Consider the following 19934-nt stretch of genomic DNA (forward strand, 5'->3'; position numbering starts at 1 on the left):
GATGCCGGGTGACCCTGGCTTTAGGAGTTGGCACGGGATCTGTCCTGTGCAGAGCAGGAGTTCAGTGAACTCTCCTTTCCTACCTCTTACTCTCTGCTGCCTGCACGGCGGCTGCCATTCACTTCCACTCTCACTTTAATGGATTCCTGCCTTACCTACACTCGTCCGACCTGTTGGAGAATTCTTTCTCCGCCAGAGTGAAGAGCCCTCCCCTGTCTGGGTTGAAGTCTCATCTATTGCGCAGGGAAAGACCTCCCCAGACGCAGCTGCCTGACAGCACTAGGTGAATGAAAGAGAAAGGGCCCTGTCCTCATGACGTTTTCCTGGAGTGGGGAGACAGTCAGGATGTAGGAAGCCACCACATGCCCACCCACTGAGCACCCTGCAGAGGAGGGCATGGCCGGGTGCTTTGCTGAACATCGGAGAAGTGAAGGGAGACCTGGCCAGGCCCGCTGGAGGTGGGAACACTGAGCGCTGACGTGGAGGATAAGGAACAGCTGGGTGGAGAGCTGGCAGGGTCTGCAGAGCATTTCCAGCAGAGGGTCAGCATGTGTGGAGATTCCTTGGCAGAAATGAACTCGGCACCTTCCAGAAACTGAGAAGAGGCCCGAGGGATTGAAGTGGAGAGAGGGAGGTGGAGAAACAAATTGGGAGGGGTAAGCAAGGCCTGAGTGTTAAAGTCTTGTATTTTATTAAGGCCTGAGTGTTAAAGTCTTGTATTTTATTTAAAAAAAAATAAGCATACAAAATGTACAGCTAACTCCGTAACATAGCTCTCTTGTTCTATGGAGTGGTTTTAAGAAAGGCAACATATGTAATGGTTAACCGCAGACTGGAGCTAGATGCCTGAGTCTGAATTCACTGCTACCGCTCGCTGCTTGCATAACCGTAGGCAACTTATTTGACCTTTCTGGGCTTGATTTCTACATCTGAAGAAGGGGGAACAACTAGTACCCATTTCATGGGGCCATTCTGAAGATTAATGGAGATGACACACATGCCTGGGTCATAGCATGTACTCAGTAAACATTGGCTATTTAAAAAGAGGTTTTAAAGAAAGTATTAGATTGATTCCCCAGGAGAATGTCTCTTTTTATTCTGTGGCTTTGTGCATGCCTTAGCACAAAGAGATGAACAAATCCCATTCTGAGAAGGCCAGTACTGAGACTGGCTGGGCTGGGACAGCTGATCAGGCCTCAGGCAGCTTCAGGAGTAACACAGTTCTCTCCTTAGGTGATGGTTGCGTATCTTCTTGTTGCTCAAGCATCTAGGTCCAGGGGCTGCCATGGCTCCGTCAGTCTAGAAGCCTGTTTCTACACACCAGGTGTAGGGGGCTCTCAGGTGAGCTGCCCATTGTGATTCTCTTTGGGTGTTTCAAATTTACTTCAATTCAGCAAGCACTGACTAGTCTTCTTCAATGTTCAGGCTCTGTGCTCGGGGCTGGGATACAATGCAGGATGAGGCCTGCTCGTTACCCAGTGGAAGGTACCGTCTAGTGGGGGGGTCAGGCTCATAATTCAGCTTAAGCCAGTTAAAGTGGAGACTGTGGGACCAGGGGAAGAGTCCTTGGCCTAACCTGGGGCTTCAGAGAGAACATCCCAGAAGAAGGGATGCCTAAGTGAGTCGTGAAGAATAGTAAGGGCTAGCCAAGGATAGGAGGGGCTTAGGAGAAGTAGGAAGTGTCAGCAGAGGCATGGGAGTCGGGGGGAACAGTGTGGCGTGTGACAAGGACCTGCCAGCAGTTTAATACAAGGAGGGGAGGACAGTGTGGAGGCCTAGACTGCAGAGTGAAACAGCCCGTGCGCTCTCCCTCCTGGGGGGGATGGAGCCCTAGGCCTTGGGGCTACTGCAGGATCTGAGGAAGGGGGTTCTGTAGTCTGATAAGCATTTCTGAGGGACCTTCCTGGCTGTAGGGTGGAGGACGGATTTGGGGGTGGGGTGGGGCAGTAGCGCCACCGCCAGGGAGACTGCTGGGCGGCTGCTTCTCTATGCCAGGCGAGAGAGAATGAGACGAGGAGGCTGTGCTGGTTGGTGTGGGGAAGACTGGGTGGGTTAGAGAAGAATGAGGGGATGCAGGCCTGCCTTGGTAGAGAAAGGCTCCGTGGGGGACAGATCCCAGGGGTGATGGGCTTTCAGGGGTGTTGGGACACTGCGGCCAAAGGTGTTGTTCGGGGACCTGAGCAGTGACTCTGCTTCCTGCCCTCCCAGAAGGGGGTGTATCCTGAGTGCTGGATTTGGTTCAAGGACCAGGAGATCCCCATGTGGGCAAACATTTCCTTAAGCAGAAACATATGGAATTTTGGGCTAAATTATTCTGTGTAGTTGTGTGTGTGTGTGTATGTGTAATATACAAGACACTGATATACAGAAATTCAGTCTTTTCAATTCTGACGGGATCCTTGGGGGAAGAGTGACACCATGTCAACTGCTTGGTTTGTGAAAACCTGGGTCTCAGGAGTGAGTGGGAGTAGGATGAGAAAAAGGTGTGCAGCCTCTGCCCTACTGTGTGTGCCCACTTGGCCCCCCGAAAGTTTCATGTCCTTGTCTGACGACACGGTGAACTCGAAGCAGGTACCTGTGCGCTGTCCTTCGCAGCCAGGTCTGTAACCCCCGCAAGCCTGCCCTGTCACCCTCCCGCGGCTCCTGCTGCTGATGCGTTCAGGGGAGTGGTTTTCCTGAATGCTGTCATGGTTGTACGTACACCAGGCCGTTTACAACAGCTTGGTCACCTAGGTCATCTTGGCTTCTGCTCACAGACCCATGAGGAAGGTGTCCATCACCCTTCACAGAGAAGGGAACCTAGGGCTCTGCAAGGTCCAGTACCCTGCCTGGCTCACAGACTAGGGAAAGGGAGCCGCTGGCGATCAACCTGGCTGTTACACTGATGTTTTTTCCTCCCCATTGCATTGCAGTTACTGTCATGGGTACCAGTCGGGTACAGTTTCTGTTTGGAGCCTTCTTGGGAAGGGATAGAACATGTAAAAAACTGCTCTGCAGTCAAATCCATGGAATCCAAAGAATTTGCATCCTGCAAATCTCCTGCCGCCCATGAAGCCCGTTCTGTTTGTCCCAAGCTGGCGACACTTTAAAGCTGATCCCTGAGCTGAAATGACCGGATGGAGTGAGCAGTATGTATTATGTTGTTATTATTTAATAAAGCGTGTGTTGTTCCCTGCTTGGCGATGTGGCCAAGTTGCTTTTCTAGCAGGTGGTGGGTAACTGGACCCAAGCCTCCTGATCTTTGCTCAGGAACTCCCTGGTCCAGCCTTTGATATCAGAACAAGAGGAGAAAACAGTGACACAGGACACTTCCTGTCCCAAAGGGGATGTGATACAGGACACCTGAAACAACAGGCAGAGGAGAAGCTTCACGAGGGCTGCTTCGGGAGAGCTGGCCTCAGCCTGCCCTCCACCAGTCATCTAAGATCTGGTGAGGAGGGGGCTGGGCCAGCTGCTCCGGGAATTCTGCAGAGGGGTTGCCATGTGTTCTCTATGGGCTGGGCACAGGCTGGGCACAGGCTGAGCACTGACGTCCCAGCTCCTGGCTTTGTGAAGGGTACAATCCAGTGATGGAGACTGATGAGAAGGCAAGAAAAGTTAGTGTCGTGAAGTTTAATTCTTTATAGATAAAGGAGAGGGGTTCTGGGAGCCCAGATGGAGGGTCCCTGAATGGTCCTGGATAAGTTAGAGAAGGCTTCCCGGAGGAAGAGTCTAGGCTGGGATTTGAAGAATGAACAGGAGTTTGACCAGGCACAGTTGCACAGGCTTCAAAGGTCTAGGTTGAAAAGAAAAAGGAAAGCTTAAGAGTGTTAATGAAAGTAAAAAATTAAAACTTCAGTGTTAGGCCTGCCCACCCTTCCCCCTCCCTTCCCCTCCATTCTCTAGCGTCCTATTATTAGAGGTATAATTTGCAAAGCATGGGGGCAGGGGAAAAGGCCTGATATTTGATTGTTTCAGAGCTAGATGTATGCAAATGAGAAGGCTTTTATCTTACAAGGTAAAATGCCTGGAAGCAAAAGTCCCAGATTAAAATAATTCAACTTTTTTTTTTTAAACTGATGCATTTCCAACCAGTAATTGAGTTCAGGGCCCTCAGAATGACCTGTGTGAGACTTTCAAGAGTCTAAGTGAGTTGTTTCATGCAGTGGAAATTCAAAAAATCTGAGTTTGGATATTTGGTCATTTTCTCCACCTTGCCAGAGGCTATCCATACAATCTTGGAAAAATCACATCACTTCAACCAACACGAGACTTAGAACTCTGACTGCTTACTTAATCCTTCATCTATTAGTTTATCACTGCCTCCCCACCCCCCAAATTTTTACTTTGAAAAACCTAAAACCTACAGAAAAATTGTAAGACTGGAACAATGCTCTGCGCGGGTATGTGCAGCCATATACATACCTATTTTGGCTGAACGATTTGAAAGTAAGTTGCAGCCACCATGACATTTCCTTCCCAAGGGTTTGCCGCACGTGCGTTTGTATTCTCCTACCTAACAATGAGGGAATTATCAAACAGGAAAATTAGCCTTGATACAATACCCTTCTTGAATATATAGTTCATATTAAAATTTCCCTTATTGACCCCATCAAGTCCTTCATTTTTATTTTTATTTCTGATCAAGTCCAAGGACACATATTGCATGAAATAGTCAGGTCTCTTGGTCATCTTTAATTAAGAGTCATTCTCAGCCATTCGTCCTCTGTCATAAACTGACATTTTGGAGAAGCCCCAAACAGTCATTTTGCAGATTATGCAACTTATTTGTTCAACAGTTAGCAGTAGTTGAGCACCTCCTGCATGCTCGCCGCTACGCCGGTGATAGAAAACATCACAGTCAAGGCAAGTGTGGTGTTCCTCCATTTGGAGCTCGGAGTCTAGGGGGAGAACCTGATGGTAAATAAGTAAGTTACAGAAAAGTGAAAAGTACCATGTGGGACTACAGAGAGCTCCTGGTTGGACATGCATCTGCTCTAAAAAAGAAAGAAAAGAGGCCTGAGATGAGAGCAAGTGGGGAGAGCGTTCCTTTTGGTGGGGGGACCGGGGAGGGCCTCTCTGTGAGGTGGTGAGACTTGAGTTGTGAGCCACAGGGTGGGAAAGTGCTGAAGAGGAGGCAGATGCAGGGAGATGGCGGTTGCCTTCCTGGCAGAGCAAACAGCCCAGGGAAGGGCCTGGCGGCTGGGAGGTGTTTCGCCCGGCTGGGAAGCTCAGAGACGGGCATTTTGTCTTCAGAATGGTGAGCAGGGGGCAGGAGGTGTGAGATGAGGTGTTTGCTGTGGGTGGGGGCCAGATCAAAACAGGGCTGATTTTAGATGCAATGGAAAGTCCCTGGAGAGTTGATAACGGGTGTGTGGGGGGTGTCATAAACTGAGGGGTACTTTAAAGAGGTCACCTTGAAACACTTCTGAGGGTAGCTGCCTGGTGGGAATGAAATCTTGTCCACACAGTAAAGACGGTATTAGACATTCAAGGTATTGTTTGCAAGAACTCAGAAGTATCACAAAAGGTGACTTAAAATGTTTGATTTATTTTTGAGTTTGAAGTGATGCTGGAATAATTTCTGGGTGTGAATTTGGCCCTCCAAGGGAGGCTGGTGTGCAGCCAGAGCTGGTTTCTTCGTCTTGTGTCTGGTTTGTCAGTACTCAGAGCTGACATGGCTGTACCCTAGAAGCAACCCGGTGCTCCCCCTGCCTCTCAGGCAGCTGGTAGTTTGGTCGTGGGCTAGCGTGGTCATGGGGAGTCCTGCCACTCCTGGCTGCGAGCTGCTGCCCCCCACCTGCTCTCTCCCGCACCTCTTCCCAGAGCCCACATACCTTGGCTTCGGGTCCTTTATGTCAGTCACCCTGGAACCAAAGCAGAGCTGGAGAGGAAACAGGACAGCAGGTGCGGGGAGGCGCCGCCTGTTCCCGGGCAGGCCCTGTGCACGAGGGGGCACTGCGGGTGGCAACGGATGCTGGGGAGCACGTCCTTCAGGTGCCAGAGAGCCGCAGGGACCTGACAACCAGCTCGAAGCTCCAGAACCAGAGATGGGAAGGGAAGAACCGCTCTTTGCAGAAGATGGCCTCTGGGGTTTAGCAGCCCTGAAGTTAGTGACCTCTGCTGTGGGCTCCAGCTTTATGCTTGTTGCTATTTAATTCACAGACTTGCATTAATTCCTCCTCTTGCATGCCCTCCCCGAGGTCTGTCGCCATTGTTCTCCTGCCTGTCTTTACTGAGTGCTGAGAGCTGTGGGAATAGCTCGACCCAAAGGCTGAGGCTGGTTAGAGTAGCCATGAGAGCACAGCCCACAGGGGGGGCCCCCACGCATGCAGGGCCCAGTCCCCATGCTCCTGAGGGCAGCAGGTCTCAGGTCCTGGAACACGCTATGCTCCCGACTTCTTGAGGGTCTCCGAACTTGCTGTTCCCTCTTTTAGAATTCTTCTCCTGTCTCACCGCCTCAACCAGTCAACTGGTACCCTGGAAAGCCTTCCGTTCCCAGCTACCCTGGTGATGCCTGATAGACTTCTTACCTGCACATCCAAGACTGTCTCTTTCCTTCAGAGCACATAGTTCTGTTTTGAATAATCAGTGCATGTATATGTGTGATTATTTGATTACTGTTTGTCTCCCCTACTTGGCCATAAACTCTGCCAGGGGCGGAACACATTCTGTCGTTCTGTGGTTGCTCAGCACTTGTGTAACCCCAGGGTAACCCAGGCTTAACCCTTTAGTGCCCAGGTTTTCTAGAGAACTGCTAGTTAGAGATGGACGCTTTTAGAAGCATCTGCGTGGAGGGCAGCCCCCGAAGGCTGGAGGGCACAGTTCTTTCTCCCGTGGTCATGAGCTGGTTTGTTGTTGAATATCCTCTTCAGACTTCGGAGAATCCAGTAAGATGGAAATGAGAGCTGGAGAGAGACAGACAGACAGAGAGAGAGGACACACTGGAATGCTGGGCTTTAGAGTGTTCGGAGATATTGGGCATTTCTTGCCCTGCTAAACAGCAAGAACCCAGGACACCCGCTTACCTTCAGAGCAAGGCGCTTTATTTCACTAAACTCTCTCCTCCATCTCACCTTCTGCATCTTAGTCCCACTCCCCTTATTGGGATTTTCTAGAGAGGAGCAAGAGGTGTGTTTAATTTTCCTATTTTATGCCCAGTCTCAGCTAGGGAGAGGAGGAGCTGTAATCAGACGTGTTTTCTCTCCTTTGCTCCTTTGCAAGGACATTGCTCTGAAAGAATGTCCCATTTCATTGAAGACTTGAGCCAGCCTCAGCATGAACCCATATTTCACTGAGATTGTGTTTATTCCCAAACAGTGCTGGGCAAGTACACTTCTGTGTCCCCACTTCCCTGGGATATCCTGCTGAACAGTCTTTTGAATTAAAACCTAGAATCTGTGTGACAGCGGGTAAATAACTCAGGAGCTGGGTGGGGATGTGATGGCTGCACCACAGAGGAAGGGACTATTCTTGGGTGGTCCCAACCAGGATCCAAGCAGTGAGGACCCAGCTAGCCCTTCTCCTTTACTTTCCAATAAGAATAAAACAGCAGCGTGCAGAGGTCAGAGACTCCAGTGTCTGCAAAGACTTCAAGAAGGTGGAGCTCTCCTGAAATTGAAGACTATACTGTCTAGTTAGCCCCAGTCTCTACCATTCCTTTTTGTCTTCCTGATATGAATACTTGTTCCAAAGGAACAGATTTCTTTGGTGGTCCAATATCTTAGTTTCTATTTTGGTTGTTAGAAGTTTGGGGTGGAGACTCTAGTGAACTAGAAAACTTGTGGCTACTCAAGAGGGTAGCTGCTTCTCAAGACAGTTACTGCCACGGGACAACGTGGACCCAGTGTCCCCAGATAATCTGGGTTTTCAAGAGATGTTAGATATTTGGGTAAGTATGTAAAATTTTCTAATTTTTAAGTATTGACGACAAACCCTTGTTTTGAAAAATTCTGGGTGGGTCCAACAAAACTTATTTGTGAGTTCCATTTTGTCCATGAGTTAGGAGTCCTTGGGCTTGTGCATCCGAAAGGCTCCATTGTTCAGAAGGCAGAGCACAAGCAAATAGGTATAGATGAGGGAAGGACTTGAGCCCAGAGACAAGCTGCAGGGAAGCTGCAGGGGTGGTGGAGGGAGAAGTGCCTTTGCCCAGAGAGGCCCTGGGCAGGAGTGTGTGGGCGGCCACCCCACTTCCCTAAGCCGCAGCTCTCCAGTGTGTAATGGGAAGAAGAGTGCCATTGCTTCCAGCCCATCGCGGCGCCCTGCTTAGTGCCCAGCAGCTGTTGCTTCAGCAGCCTCACCTGGCACCCCCAGACCAAACCTGTCACGGCACCCAGGCCTTCCTGCTGGTTGTCCCACAGCCCCTCGCTTCCTTCCCCAGGTGTGGCTCAACTTTCTCCTTTGGCCCCAGGCGCTGTCGGGGTCCGGACCCAGGTCTTCTGCTGTCTCCCTTGAATTCCTTCCTCCCTCTACTTCTCCTGCCACCATCCCCACAAAGTACTTGCCACCTTTTACCAGGGTTATGTTGTTTGTATACCACCAGTCCCGCCTCCTCCCAAACTGCCTGACGCATGCCTGCTCCAGGCCACCTTCCGGAGGCGCAAGTCCACTCGGGGCAGCGGCGGTTCCCCCGGACCTGTTGGTGGAGGTGCCCAGCTTGGCCTCCCATCGCTTCCCCGCCTTCCCCGCCGCCCACCTGCTCAGACTGGCTCCTGCCGCCCTGCCCGCCCTCCCCCCAGGGCACCGCATCCCTCCGCTCCCTTTCGGCGCCTGCCTTCGCCGCGTGGCCCTGACCGCTGGCACTGGTCTCCCCCGTCACCCAGCTGACCTTAAACGTCCGCCTCCGGGAAGATTTCCGACGTGCCCCCTGCCCGCCCTCGTCACATGCGCACCCCCTCCCCGGCCGGCATCCAGTGGGGACCCGTGACTTGCGTGTGAGCTTGGCAGCGGCGGGCGTGCCCATCAGGCGGGAGCCCGGAGAAGTGCCCCGTGGTCCCCTCTGCCCCCCGGGTCTCGCGCGCGCTGCTGCGGGGAACTGGGCGGCCGGCCGGGCCTTACGTGCCCCGCGGGGTCTGCCTGCTTCAGGGCCGCGCCACGTCGGACAAGCCGGGGTTCCACTTCTGACTTAATTTCCCCAACCGTAAAACGGGGCTGATGATTGTACGGCCCGCGCGGCGCCACCTTGTCTCTCGTATTAGCTGCGCCCCCGGCGCCTCTCCAGCCCCCTGAGCTGGGGCTTCCCGGCCGTGAACCGCGCCGGCCCGGGGGGCGTCCTGGCGCCATCGGCGGGGACCGAATGAGGGAACGCGCGGCTCCGAAGTGCCGCTCAGCGAACGGCCATCGCTCTTGGGATTGGTAGTGGCCCAGGGGCAGCCCGGAGCAAACGGGAGATGGTTCTGCTTCGCGGCCATCTGCGGGGAGGTGAAGCAGAGCCTCCTGCGCACAGCTCTGCACGGGTCAGTGGGGGAAGAGAGGGTGCAATGGGAAGACCCTCCCCTGGTATGTGTCCTTTTACTTGGGCTCAACCACTTACCCCTTAGATCTGCTTCTTACCTTGAAAATAAGGAATCAGCAAGATAGCCTGCGCCAGTCACAAGCTGGAGGCTGGTGCAGCTCCGGGCTGTGTGTACACGGCTTCCTCGGGGCAGCCGTCCCTGACCGTTCCCTCTGAGGGTCCACCCCGTCCTGTTCCATCTCTACCCGTTTACTTCCTCATTTGGATTTTTCCTCATTCGTAACTTTATGGTCTGCCTTCTTCCTAAACGGTAAGTTCCGTGCAGTCGGAGACTTTGTATTCTGCACGGAGGAAACAAGAGAAAGCCCTGTCGAGGTCCTTGAATATACCGTTAAAAGGCTAGGGTTTTAATCTGGTGCCAACTCTGATTTGGGGATGGTAAACCATAAAAAACAGCAAGCTAGCTCCTCATCAGTGTGGTTTGACTTCCCTGGTACAGTCTCTTAATTTCGCACAGATCTTTCCTTCTGTGTGGCGTGTCGCTCTTCAAGGAGGACACAAAGCCTTCTTCCCCCATCCCAGCTGAAGATGTTTTTCTTCTGGGCAGCTGGTTCCCACTCAGAGCCTGCTGGTCAAGCCGAACCGGGGTCACCCCTGGATGGCCGAGGCCATAGGGTGGGAATAGAACATGTAGGAGAAGGAAGGACCCCTAACATCCATCTGTGGAGCTTGACATGTGTGCTCAGTAACTCCGTACATATTCTTATTGTCCCCCATTTATGGAGGAAGAAACTGAGGCTTTAAAAGCATAAGCTACAAGCCTAAAATCGTCAAATTTATAAGGTGCAGGACCACTGTTTAAACCGTATTATCTGTTTTGAAAGCAACTGCCTAACTGCTGAGCTGCTGAAGACGTCAAACCATTGAAGTTTGGCTTGGGGATATGTTGTGGGCAGGGAGAGCGAGTGAGCCTGGGAAGGGAATGTTGCAGATTTATCTTCCTAATTTTACTTGGCTTAGGCTGATATTAAAATTATTTTGAGCACTCCACTGACAAAGGCGGAAGAGAGAACCCACTTCAATATTAAATATTTGCAATGGAAAATTCACAAAGTCTTTCTGAATGGAAGATATTTCCGAGGAATTCCCGTGGGACTAATTTAGCCCGTTGTTCCTTCTGCAGCACGCTTCCTGTGGTTGCTTCACTGTTCTCAGAAATGAGCATTCCTGACTTTGAAGTCTTGAGGTTACATGGGGCTAGATGCTGAACTCTGCCTTGGTTTCCCTGGCAATGCATGAATAAAGGGGAGAGGGCTGCGGGTTGCACTTAATTGCTTGGGTTGTAATTCTGTGATGTTTGCAAATTACATCCAGCCAGGCGCCTCTGGTCAGGGAAGTGGGATACTGCCTCGTGACAGTCATGGTGGCTGATGCTGAGCAAGCATTGCTGTGTGCCGTGCAGGGTGCTGAGCCCTTTACATGCCTTAACTCTCTTAATCGTAGAAACTACCTTGTGGTCAAGGTCCTATTTACTCTCTTTTATAGACTAAGAAACAGGATCAGAGAGGTTAAGTTCTGGGTCCAATTGGCAAGTGGCAGAGTTGGGTCAAGAAGCTAGGACTGACTGAAAAATCCAGAGCCATAAACCACCAGGCCGTGTGCCAGAACAATCTTCAGAACCTAGAACTGATTGACGGAGGAGCTGGAGATCATTCCAGACCCCTTGTCATGATGGGCCAGCATTGCCAGTGCTGAGGGTGGATAATCTCCTGGTCTGATTTGGTTATCCTGTCGCCTGCTGCATCCCCACGGGTGGTCTGAGGCTGGCGTGCATCCAAGCAGGTAAGGAATAAGAGTACTGCTTGCTCTAAGTTTGGACATGCATGCTGTGAGCCCTTCAGATGAGAAAATGCTGGAGTGTAGGAAGTATCACTGTCGTTTCCCTCTTCTCCCTGAGCAGCCTGAATCATTGGCCGCTGTGCTGGAGTCTGCTTTCTGACATCCGGGAAGTAAACTCCAGGAGGACAGGGACTTCGTGAATTGTGTTCAGTTCTCTGTCCCAGATACTCAGAACAGCACCTGGCATGTTGTGGGGCTTAAAATGCATTCATTGACTCTTTACTCCTAACTGGGTCCCTGCTCCTACTGTTGACTCTTCAGCCAGACCTCATGTGCTTTTGCATAAAATGCTGTTCTCTCTACATAACATACTGTTCCCTACTCTCTGCCTGTCCAGCACCCTTTCCCTTTCAGGTATGAGCTTAAGTGTCACCCATTTAGGTGGGTCTTCCTGGATCCCCTCATAGCTAGTCATCCATGTCCAAATGGTGTCTCCAATATAACACTGTAACGGTGATCTCGTAACACTATACTTTTCTTTCAAGGCATGTGTCCCAGTTTGTAATTACACATAGACAAGTGGAATTGTTTATCATCTGACCTCTCATTAAACTGCTAACTCTATGATGACAGAGACCCTGTCTGTTTTGCTTAGTGTTGTCCCCCAGGGGTTAGTAGGCACTCACTAAACATTTGTGAAATTTGTGAATGCACAAGCAAGTTCTTCACCCTCACCACCAATGCCAGAATCCTCTGGAGAGATAGCTTCTAATGTGTTTAATATTTATAACTGGTGAAGCCTTTCCCCCCACTCCCCTGGCCCTCACAACCTTTTGATTAGCATGAATCAGACTCCCTGCATCATGCAAGGGAGTGGTTTGTTCCTTTTGTGTCTGAGAACACTCAGGTTCATGGAAGGCCCTCATCTGCCTTTACTGTATTATCTGTCCCCAGGACAGGGGAGCCAGGACTGTTGCTGTGAGGGCCACTGACTATTTCCTGAGTGTTTTAGGATTTTTGAGAATTAAATAGAGTCTTAGTTCTCAGCCATTTATTTAGGGGACAAGGTGAAAAAAGGTGCGTGTCTGCAGACCTGCCTGGCTGCTTTCTGTCATTTCTCTCTCTGCCCCATGGGGTCTTGTTAGCATAGAAGTGAATGAATCTTTCGCTAGGGAAAACGGGAGATGTTGGGAAAAATCAAAACCAATAATTCTTTTCATCAAGGGGGAGCTGGGTTATTGCATTCTGGGGACGACTAGAGGGGCTCTCGTGTTTGAAGCCAGCACAGGAGGGAAGTGTGTGAACCAAACATTTTGCAGGCTGTAGATGGTCGCTGGGCTCCTGTACCCCTGACCCCTCTGGCAAGTGGCCACTCTGAGGGGTAAGACGTGCGAGAGAGACTAGAAATTTCTCTCGGGCCTTCTGGCCACATTCCTTCCTTCCTTTCTCTTCCTCATTGACAAACTCACTTCGGCCTTTCCTCACCAGTATTGGCCTTCAGCTCACCCAGCCCCACATCCTGTGGACGCTGCAGTTCAGACGAACAGCAGGATCATCAAAGAGGGGAGCCTGAATGAAAAACTGCTTTATGACATGCCTTCAAAGTATCTTTTTAGAAGTTCAAAGGATATGGAGGGGAGGCAGGGGAATCAAAGACAACGGGGAAGAGCAATGAACTCTCCAAGGGATCATTGGGTTTTTCATTGTATATTTTCTGTGACACTTGTGATGTAAAAATCAAAAGTAATCCCAGCCCTCCAGGGTCCTCCGTGTGTAGATCTGCTGCAAAGCAGGAAACAACTCACCTTGCTGGTAGAGGGCTTTAGTCTGGCATTCTAAGTAACCGATTTTGCATTTCCTGTTTGGACCTTGATCGAATGTTTTGATCTGGGAAGACTGTCCAGAGATGGTGATTGAATGCTGCTTATGTGGTTCGATGGAAATGAATAATTTAGTCCGTGCAGAAATTCCCCATTACCTTTTCCCTTTAAAGACAAGCCAGTGTCCAGCTGTAACAGTGGATACACAGAGGTCAGACAGGATCCTGTATATGTCATAAGATCCCAGAGGCTCCTGACAGATAGAAGAACTGAGATTCCACTTGAGGCTGGGGCTGGACCTAATTGATACACTCGTGAGAACACCATTGATGTTTTGATGCAGAAATGCCTTATGCTCAATCTACCAAAAATGTTTTGGTAACTAACAGTGCCTGACCCACAGAGGATCCTTGAGTGAAATAAATGAATGACCAAGTGAGTGAACAGCTTTGCTTTGTAACCCTAGAGTAGATCCCTCTGTGGAGCATGGGGTCTTTTATTTCTTATTCTCCTTGGGCTGTTCAGGCCCAGAGTACAGGATAGTCTTGAGGATGAGATTTGAATTGCTGTCTTAGTCAAGTCTGTGAGGGATTTCAACTGCAAGGGACAGAAAACCCAACTGAAATGGATCGAGGTAGAAAGATTTTGTTGATTAATATTATTGAAAACTCTGAAGGTAGACTTGACTTCTGGCTTGACTGGCACAATAGACCGAATGTTTGTTGTCTCTGAAAAATTCATGTTACAATTCTTGCAATGCCCAATGTGATGGTATTTGGAGGTGGGGCCTTTGGGAGGTGATTAGGTCATGAGGGTAGAGCCCTCATGAATGGGATTAGTGCCCTTATAAAAAGAGACCTCGGAGAACTGCCTCGCCCCTTCCACCATGTGATGACACAGCAAGAAGACAGCCTGTAGAGCAGGAAGCCTTCAGCAGATACTGAATTTTCCAGGACCATGATCTTGGACTTCTCAGCCTTCAGAGCTATGAGAGATACATTGCTGCTGTTCATACATCACCCAGTCTCTGGTACTTTCACTGTAACAGCCTGAACAGACTAAGACAACTCTTTGAAGAGCTCCGACAATGTCCTCAGGACTGCTGTACCCTCTCTGCCTCTCCGCTGTGCTTGCGCACCTCAGCCTCATGTCTGCAGACTCCCAGGGTGCCAGGGCTCAGGAAGTATTCCCTGGTTAGGAGCACAGTCTCTGGAGCCAGAGGCATCCTTGATGCAAATCCCCAGTCCATCACTTACTAGTTATATGGGCTTACCTCATTTTATTGTGCTTTGTGGATAATTGCATTTTTTACAAATTGAAGGTTGAGGCAATCCTGTATCAAGCTAGTCTCTTGGTGCCATTTTTTCCAATGGCATTTGCTCATCTCATGTCTCTATGTCACATTTTTGTAATTCTCATACTATTTCATGTTTATATAGTATTTACAACATCTACTTGTTAATAGTACATATACTAAGTAAACATTTATTCTATTTGTTATGGTGATCTGTGATCAGTGATTATGACTCACTAAAAACTCAGATGATGGTTAGCATTTTTTAGCAGGAATGTGCTTTAAGGTGTGTATGCTACTTTTTTTAGACACAATGCTATTGCACGCTTCATAGACTGCAGTATAGTATTAATATAACTTGTGCACTGAAATATTAATTTGGCTCACTTATTATGGTACTTGCTCTATTGTGGTTTGGTGGAACTGAACCTGCCATCTCTCTGGATCTGCCCATGCAGCCTTAGACGTGTTTCTTTTCTTTCTTTCTTTTTTTATTAAGGTATCATTGATATACAAACTTATGAAGGTTTCACATGAGCAACATTGGGGTTACTATGTTCCCCCTATTATCAAGTCCCCCCCACATGCCCCATTACAGTCACTGTCCATCAGCATAGTAAGATGCTGTAGAGCCTTAGATGTGTTTCTTAACCTCCGTACCTCAGGTTCCTTGTCTTTAAAGTGAAGATGTTAAGGATGGTAATGGTGATAGTCAGAGCTAAAACTTACTGAGCACCTGTTGTGTGCCTGATGTTCTTCTAAGTACTATACATATATAAATTCATTGATCTTTACAACAGCCTGTGAGGTAGGTACTATGATTAACCCCATTTTATAGATAGGGAAACTGAGGTACAGAAAGTTCAAATAACTTGTCTGTTACACAGCTAGTAAAAGATGGAGCCAGGCTTCAAACCCAGAGAGTTTGGTTTCAGAGTCAATACCCTTGCCCTCCAAACTCGGCCAATATAAAATAAGGTAAAATAAAATATGAATATATAGTGTATATAATAGGTAATAGATCATACGAAAGAACTTAAAATTCATGGGGTTGATATGGGAATTAAATGACATAAATACACCTATGGCAGTTCTCAGCATATAAGGTTCGTTTAATCATAGAAAAAAGGCTGCCAGTAACTTTTGGCCTATATTCTCTGCTCTCAGGCACCTCAGCAGAGAATGATGCTCTCTTCTCAGAGTCCCACAAAACTGTCAGAGCTGGGTCTTGACACTTTCTGGGACACATATCCATCGTTGAACCAATCATTATGGCCCGGGTATTGCGATGTCCTGACCAGCCGGGTGGGTTCATATGCCTACACTGGGGCTGGGGGTAGAGCTGACACTGCCTGAACCACATCAACTGGAAAGTGAATTTGGGTTGTTTCTTCAGAGCAAGAATGTAAAGTTACTAGAAGTAGAGAGAGAAAATATACTGAGGTCCACACCGGCGGGAGAGGCTGTCTGGACCTCTTTGGGAGAACAGCAATACAGCTGATGAATGAAATGGGGAGATGCTGTGAAGCCCTGCCTCTAAGGCCTGCTGAATCCTCCAGTGCGGAGTAGTGAGGGAAGAGTGTTGAGTCGTTTTGGGAAGAAGCATCATCTTAAAGGCTTAATTTGCTGAATCACTGAGGGCAGCACTCAGAGAGGTTAAGTCAGGAAGTCAAGTGCTAGTTCATCTGGGTCTGCAGGAAGGTAAATAGGACATAATTACCCAGATGGCATGTGGGCGGGCCCCGAGGCCACCTTGTGAGAAGTGCTGGGCAAGCATTTGCAACCACTAATGATGCCCCTTAAGGCCCTGGCGCTGCTCGGAGATGGCGCCACCAGCCTGAAGTGCCCATTCACATGGTCCTGGGTGAGTCAGGCTGTGCCGAAGCAGGGCCCCGCCTGGCTCACTGAGCCCACTTCCTCCACTCCCTGGTGGTCCCCACCCACACAACCACCACACCCACGCTAGCACTGACCAGTGGGACCAAAATTAGCATCTGAGGCAAAATGGGAGTCTCGGTCCAAGGTCCTGTGGGTGGTGGATGGATTACAAAGGGGCTAGAAGTACAGATACCAGTTCACCAGTTTCTGCCCAAGTCCCTCCCACCTTCCGCTTACTGGGCCATCTAGTGCTGGGGTAGAGGGTAGGCATAAGGTCATTTCCTTCAGTGGCCAAGTGTGTAAGCCCTTAGCCCTGTCCGCCTTCTGAGGGCAGGTCAGAGATGTGAGCGTGTGAAACGTTCATGGAAACTCAGCAGATTTCTCACATCTCCTCATTTATAGATACGTATGGGTCCGGTCTGTTCTGCATGTGACTGCCTCTGCTGCTTCTCCCAAAGGCTTCGACGCGACCATATCTTCTTCCTTGCCCGGATGACCTTGCTTAATAATTCATTAAAGCATGAGACCGTCAGCTTCACAGCTTTCTCCTCCCCCGCCTCAGTTCTTCACTGAGGCCCCAGAACCGTCTCCTTCTGCAAACCCGGGGCGTTTTATCCACGATGTGTCCCTCTCCCTATTCCATTATTGGTCTGTTTTTTTCTGAGTCCTTCTTTTAAGACTGTGTTAAAATGACTCACCTTACACATAATCACCGCCCGCCAACTCTCCAGTACACCTGTAGCCATCCCCTTTCTTTCCACCAAATATTTTGGAAACAGAAGTTTGCTTATTATTCCCACTTTTCAACAACTATTACACTCTGGTTTCTGCTTCTACCATATCCCCGAGATGTAGGCTTGTATAAATAACCAGCTTGGAGGTCTCCAAATGTTTTTTTTTTTATTAAGGTATCATTGATATACACGCTAAAGAAGGTTTCACATGAAAAACAATGTGGTTACTACATTCGCCCATATCGAGTCCCCCCCATACCCCACTGAAGTCACTGCCCATCAGTGTAGTGAGATGCCACAGAGTCACTGTCTTCTCTGTGCTACACTGTCCTCCCCGTAACTGCCCCTACACCATGTGTAGTAATCATAATACCTCTCAATCTGCTTCTCCCTCCTTCCCCACCCACCCTCCTCCTTGGTAACCGCTAGTCCCTTCTTGGAGTCTGTGATCTGCTGCTGTTTAGTTCCTTCAGTTTTGCTTTGTTGTTATACTCCACAAATGAGGGATATCATTTGGTGCTTGTCTTTCTCTGCCTGGCTTAGTTCACTGAGCATAACATCCTCCAGCTCCATCCATGTTGTTGCAAATGGTAGGATTTGTTTTCTTCTTATGGCTGAATAATATTCCATTGTGTATATGTACTACATCTTCTTTATCCATTCATCTACTGATGGACACTTAGGTTGCTTCCATTTCTTGGCTATTGTAAATAGTGCTGCAATAAACATAGGGGTGCATGTGTCTTTTTGAATCTGAGAATTTGTTTTCTTTGGGTAAATTCTTAGAAGTGGAATTCCTGAGTCAAATGGTATTTCTATTTTTAGTTTTTTGAGGAACCTCCATATTGCTTTCCACAATGGTTGAACTAATTTACATTCCCACCAGCAGTGTGGGAGGGTTCGCCTTTCTCCGCATCCTTGCCAACATTTGTTGTTCCTAATCTTTTGGATGGTGGCCATCCTAACTGGTGTGAGGTGATGTCTCATTGTGGTTTTAATTTTCACTTCTCTGATGATTAGCGATGTGGAGCATCTTTTTATGTGCCTGTTGGCCGTCTGAATTTCTTCTTTGGAGAATTGTCTGTTCATATTCTCCACCCACTTTTTAATAGACTTATTTGCTTTTTGGGTGTTGAGGCATGTGAGTTTGTTATATATTTTGATTGTTAACCCCTTGTCAGATACATCGTTTACAAATATATTCTCCCATACTGTAGGATGCCTTTTTGTTCTGCTGATGGTGTCCTTTGCTGTACAGAAGCTTTTTAGTTTGATATAGTCCCATTTGTTCATTTTCACTTTTGTTTCCCTTGCCCGAGGAGATGCGTTCAGGAAAAAGTTGCTCATGTTTATATTCAAGAGATTTTTGTCTCTGTTTTCTTCTAAGAGTTTTATGGTTTCATGACTTACATTCAGGTCTTGGATACATTTCGAGCTTACTTTTATGTGTGGAGTTAGACAGTATTCCATTACATTTTGTTACACGTAGCTGTCCAGTTTTGCCAATACCAGTTGTTGAAGAGGCTGTCATTTCCCCATTGTATATCCATGGCTCCTTTATTGTATATTAATTGACCATATGTGCTTGGTTTTATATCTGGGTTCTCTAGTCTCTTCCATTGTTCTATGGTTCTGTTCTTGTGCCAGTGCCAAATTGCCTTAATTACTGTGGCTTTGTAGAAGAGCTTGAAGTTAGGGAGTGTGATCCCTCCAGCTTTATTCTTTCTTCTCAGGATTGCTTTGGCTATTCAGGGTCTTTCATGGTTCCATATGAATTTTAGAACTATTTGTCTAGTTCATTGAAGAATGCTGTTGGTATTTTGAAAGGGATTGCATTGAATCTGTAGATTGCTTTAGGCAGGATGGCCATTTTGACAATATTAATTCTTTCTATCCATGAGATGGGATGTATTTCCATTTATTGGTATCTTCTTTAATATTTCTCTCATGAGTGTCTTATAGTTTTCAGGATATAAATATTTCACTTCTTTCATTAGGTTTATTCCTAGGTATTTTATTCTTTTTGACGCAATTGTGAATGGAATTGTTTTCCTGATTTCTCTTTCTGCTAGTTCATTTTTAGTGTATAGGAATGCAACAGATTTCTGTGTATTAATTTTGTATCAGCTATTAGTTTTAGTAGTTGTGGAGTGGATTTTTTTAGGGTTTTTTATATACAATATCATGTCATCTGCAAACAGGGAGAGTTTAAATTCTTCCTTACTGATCTTTTATTTCTTTGTGTTGTCTGATTGCGGTGGTTAGGACCTCCAGAACTGTGTTGAATAAACATGGGGAGAGTGGGCATCCTTGTCTTGTTCCTGATCTTAGAGGAAAAGCTTTCAGCTTCTCACTGTTAAGTATGATGTTGGCTGTGGGTTTGTCATATATGGCCTTTATTATGTTGAGGTACTTGCCCTCTATTCCCATTTTGCTGAGAGTTTTTATCATGAATGGATGTTGAATTTTGTTGAATGCTTTTTCAGCATCTATGGAGATGATCATGTGGTTTCTGTCCTTCTTTTTGTTGATGTGGTGGATGATGTTGATGGATTTTCTAATGTTGTGCCATCCTTGCATCCCTGGAATAAATCCTACTCGATCATGATGGATGATCTTTTTGATGTGTTTTTTAATTCGGTTTGCTAATATTTTGTTGAGTATTTTTGTATCTATGTTCATCAGTGATATTGGTCTGTAATTTTCTTTTTTTGTGGTGTTTTTGCCTGATTTTGGTATTAGAGTGATGCTGGCCTCATAGAATGAGTTTGGAAGTATTCCCTCCTCTTCTCTTTTTGGGAAATATTAAGGAGGATGGGTATTAGGTCTTATTCACTGAATGTTTGATAAAATTCAGCGGTGAAGCCATCTGGTTCAGGCATTTTGTTCTTATGCAGTTTTTTTTTTTTTTTTGTAGATAATTATTTTTTATTGAA

At 47.8% G+C, this 19934-nt stretch overlaps 2 long non-coding RNA genes across 2 annotated transcripts in view; one reads left to right on the forward strand and one right to left on the reverse strand.

Annotated features, from left to right (window-relative positions):
* The window catches only part of LOC118917417 (uncharacterized), a 308681-nt gene that overhangs the window by 34877 nt on the left and 253870 nt on the right, over window positions 1–19934 (forward strand). The window contains exon 2 of the long non-coding RNA XR_005026794.2: window positions 2913–3128. This is a non-coding gene — a long non-coding RNA (uncharacterized LOC118917417). The remainder of the gene's footprint in view (window positions 1–2912; window positions 3129–19934) is intronic.
* LOC130680440 (uncharacterized) lies at window positions 3607–6503 on the reverse strand. The gene is made up of 3 exons (XR_008993461.1): window positions 5817–6503; window positions 4405–4495; window positions 3607–3775 (listed from the first exon to the last, which is right to left on the reverse strand). It is a non-coding gene; the product is annotated as an uncharacterized LOC130680440 (long non-coding RNA).

Source organism: Manis pentadactyla, chromosome 13, assembly GCF_030020395.1.
Source record: "Manis pentadactyla isolate mManPen7 chromosome 13, mManPen7.hap1, whole genome shotgun sequence".
In the NCBI taxonomy this organism is placed as follows: domain Eukaryota; kingdom Metazoa; phylum Chordata; class Mammalia; order Pholidota; family Manidae; genus Manis; species Manis pentadactyla.